This window comes from Bos javanicus, chromosome 26 (assembly GCF_032452875.1).
Source record: "Bos javanicus breed banteng chromosome 26, ARS-OSU_banteng_1.0, whole genome shotgun sequence".
Taxonomy (NCBI): domain Eukaryota; kingdom Metazoa; phylum Chordata; class Mammalia; order Artiodactyla; family Bovidae; genus Bos; species Bos javanicus.
The window spans coordinates 44,581,701-44,586,329 of NC_083893.1; positions in this window are offsets into that span (position 1 = coordinate 44,581,701).

Sequence of the window (4,629 nt, forward strand, 5' to 3'; positions counted from 1 at the left end):
CACCGCAACGAGAAGCCCGCACACCGCAGCCAAGAGTAGCCCCCTGGTTGCTGCAGCTGGAGAAAAGTCCACGCAGCAGTGAAGACCCAGTACGGCCAAAAAATTTAAAAAAAATTTAGGCCCCTGCCCAGACCTACCGAATCAGAATCTGCATCTTTAATAAGACTTTGGGTGATCTGTGTTCACCTGAAGTTTCAGAAGCACAACCCTAGAACATCACAAGGCCCTTGTCAAGGTCTGAGACTTTCTCAATCCCTCTGTGAAAGGACTGGATTCAGGGCACCCATGGCCCTTTTGACCTTGTACCTACAGATATGCACTTCAGCCTAATCCTTGGGCAAGGATCACTGCACTTTCAGACTATTAAAGATTTGGAAACTGAAGTAGGAGGTTAAAAGGGTTTCTATCCGAGCTCAGCTTGGTGCTCTGTGACGACCTAGAGGGGTGAGATGGTGCTGGGGAGGCCGAGGGAGGCTTGAGAGAGACGGGATACATGTGTACTTAGCGCTGATTCACATTGTTGTAAAGCAGAAATTAACACAACACTTGTAAAGCAATTATCCTCCAAATTAAAAGATTTAAAAGTCTGTGCAAAAAAGTATACACAGCTTGGGGTTTGTCAAGTACTTTTAATAAAATTTTTTATGGGATATTCCTTCATTGCAAATGAAATGTGAAATGTCACCAAGAAAATAAAGATAAATAAGCCAAGGAAATAAAAAGGGATTATATCTTGTTTATTCAGGAGGTTTTCTCTCAGGTGCTTAAAACCTTTCTCGTGGTACCACTCCAACCTCAGTGTTCCTTCTGATTGGAAGCAGGTAAGTGGGAGGTTCCCCTCACCCAGGGCCCTGAGACACATGCTGTTTCTTTGCACAGTTACATAAACACGGTGCAGTGTGGTCGTCTTTATGTTTCCTTCCAATTCCTGCCCCATTGATTCAACGGCGGCTCAGGAAAACGAGAGTAAACCAGATTCACGGTTCGGCCTTGCCACGGTCCAGTCATTGCGACGGTGGGAGAATGACCACTTCAGGACTGTGCGCCTAATTAAACACTTAGTCAATAACCCGCTCCCTCTGGAGCCAGCCATTTGCTTTCTCCATTGTGGGAACGAGATAACTGGGCAGTGAATGTGGGTAATTCATGCAGGAAGAGCTCATTTTAGGTGAGGGCAGATTGATTGGAATTAGTTATTTCAGGCTCCGTGCTGGAGAAGGTGGAGAGAAAGTGCTCTTTTTCCTCAGGTGATTCCAATATTCCTCCACAAACTCGAGGCAAGGACCACGTCCAGTTCGCCAGGGGCACACGAGCGTGGACCGTCTAGAACCAGCACCCTAACGCTCAGGCGTGTACCTGTCCGGGGTGGGCTCAGACATTCGGGGACAGACCGTCATTGCTATGCATGCAGCTCACAGCTGCAGGAGCCCTCTAATTGTTTTGCAGTGAGATGAGAACTCGGTTTTATCTGAAGTCTCAGGACAGCTTATTGACTGCACTGTCTGGCTGTACAGCACATAATAGCATTGTTAGGGGAAATGTCAGCAAAGGCACTGAAGGGTGGAACACATGAAATCAAATTTCTCACATGACAATGGCTTGGATATTTGTTGGGCTTTTGCTCCCACCGAATGGGACCGAAGATCCTTTTCAGGCTGATTCGATCAGACACCGCATAGTATTTGTCCAGCGAACCCACCCCGTGGTTAACATATTTTAACAAGTCATCTCTTCCTCCTCCTCCCAGAAAGAGGACTGGAACGGGCGGACACGTTACCAGTCTCTGCTCAGAGAAATCATTTTCATAACATCCCGAGCCTCCTAAGACATCATGTTGTATTCTTCCATCAGCCATCTGCTAGGGGAGACGCATCCATACGACATCTTCCTCCGCTGGCATAATTAAAAGAGATTCTCTGCATTCGAACACTGTGTTACATTTACATTCAAAGTTATTTTGCTCTCTCTTTGCCCTTGCCCTCAAGGAATTGTGGGAATTCGACTTAATAGGCTTTTAATGGTTCTGTGATAACTGTGATTATAAACTGTGAATCGGATCGTGGGAGCATCGAAGTTCAGCTGCAACTCATGCAAAGACATCACCGTTGCTTTTGATCCTCGGTTGATATTTGGTTTCCAGTGTTCAGACACCACCATCTTTAAAAAAAATAATGAAATAAAAGGCACCTCATTTGCTTCACAATTGCTTTGATAACAGTTTTAAAGCCTTTAAGCACACATTTTCCTTTTGATATATTAGAAGTATTTAGAAACACATCCTGTTGCTAAAAATTCAATTTCAAAGTCTACAATTGTATTTCCTGCTTCCTTTTAGAGGGAAGATGATGGGTTTATTTAAAACACATGCAACATGTTGGACACGTGCACACACGCACACACATGCACTCACACGTACTCACACGCTGCCTTCGACCTTTCACTGCCAAATATTTAGAAATAAATTTTTACTGCGTTCTCTGAACATCTAATTACTGCTTTGAGGCGAGTTAATGAAAATATACTTTTCTTTGAAACATGTTGGCTCTACTAAATGAGCCTCTCCTTGTGAGTCCACAGATGAATCGATGGTGAGCCTCCTTGAAAAAAAGAGGCTTTCTGATCATTGTTGCCAGATGTCTCAAGCAAGCCTGCCAAGCTGGGGCCAGAAACACAGCCTTAAAATAGTAGGCACAGAATTGCACCATCAGCCAAGCCAATTAGGGCCCTTAGAGCAAATTAGCTCTCTTTTCCCATTGGCCAGAGCAGCTGCGACTTGTGCAGGGACAGCCTCGGGTCCGTCCAGCCAGCGTCTCCTACTCTGGCCAGTTGTTGCCGGCATCCAAAAGGGCCACCAGGAACAGTCAGCCCCCAGTTTTAAAAAACTGCCTTGCTGAAACCCTCGGCTCAATTCCCAGAAAGATCCCCATGGTCATCTCTGGAGAGCAGGGCGTTGTCTAAGGCAGAATAATTCCAGCGGGTGGAATAGTTCTCAGTGTCACAACCCTCCCAGAGTTGTCCACTAGAGAGGAGGTCTCACTGTCAGGAAGGGAGCCCTTAGCTACAGGCCCTCCTTGAGGAGAAATCAATGAGATTGGTTCAGTGGCAAATCCACAAGAAGGAAAGCTGAGTGCTCGAGCAGCAGACAGCACAGCACTGTGCTCTCCACTCGGAGGCTGACTTCATCATCGATTTTCAAAGAAAGTCATAGGAAGCATCGAACCCTTAAAGACCATTTCATCTGTAAGGAACAAAGGGCCACTGGAGCAGAAAGTCTCATCTACAAAGGTCAGCTCTTGGCAACATATACCCCGCGGGGCAGCCAGGAGCATTTCAGACACTGTCCAACGATGCTGCCAGCACTGGCATCAGGACCAAGAATTAAGAAATTACTATTGGCAGCAAAGAGTAATTTGGTTGCAATAGTTCCCCTAAAGCCTTAAAAATATCCATATTTATGATCTAGTAATTTTACTTCTGAGAATTTACCCCAAGAGAACACCCACACATTTGCACAAAGATGTGTCCCTAAGTATTCTCATTGCAGGATTTGCTAGAGAAAAAAGATTGAAACATAAAGTTGAACCCAATGCAGTCGTGAAAGACATAGAAGAATGAGGCAGAAAAACATTTACACTGCATTGTACAGTCAAAAGGAGAGGTAAACACTTCTGTAGGATGATCTTCTTTTTTAAAAATATATATACATACTCATGGAAAGTGGAAGGTTACACCAACATTTTAGGATTAATTGAATTTCCTATTTTCTTCACTGGGCTTTTCCAAATTTCCAGAGTGGTGGTTTTAGTCGCTAAGTTGTGTCCAACTCTTGCGACCCCATGGACTGTAGCACTCCAGGTTCCTCTGTTCATGGAATTTTCCAGGAGAGAATACTGGAGTGGGTTGCCATTTACTTCTTCTTCTTTTTTTTTTTTTTTGCCATTTACTTCTCCAGGGGATCTTCCCAATCCAGGGGTTGAACCTGTGTCTCCTGCGTTGGCAGCTGAATTCTTTACTGACTGAGCTACCATAATGAGCATGTATTGCTATTATGGTCAGAAGCAAAATTGAAAAAATTATTTATTTATTATTTATTTGAGCAAAATTGGCTCTGCTGGATCTTCGTTGCTGCATGGGCTTTTCTCTAGTAGCCACGAGTGGGGGCTACTCTCCAGATGCAGTGTGCAGGCTTCTCACCGCAGTGGTTTCTCTTGTCACAGAGCACAGGCTCTAGGGATCGCGGGCTTCCGTAGTTGTGACTCCTGGGCTCCAGAACACAGGCTCAGTCATTGTGGCACATGGGCTTAGTTGCTCTGCAGCATATGGGATCTCCCCGGATCAGAGATTGACCCCATGTCCCCTGCATTAACAGGCAGATTCTTTACCACTGACCCACCAGGGAAGCCCAAGAATTTTGAAAAAGAAGGTATAGCAAGACAACTCATGCATAAATCAATGTCTTGCAAGAGTTCAAGACCCAGACAAGGAGAAGGGTGTATAAATGAAGCTATAAAACATACGGAATCAGCGATGTCTGCTGAGCATGGAAAGTGCTAGATGGACTATGTTCAAATCATGAATTTACATGTGTTCCAAGAAAGTGTTTTATAGGCTATCCTCCACATTGCACTA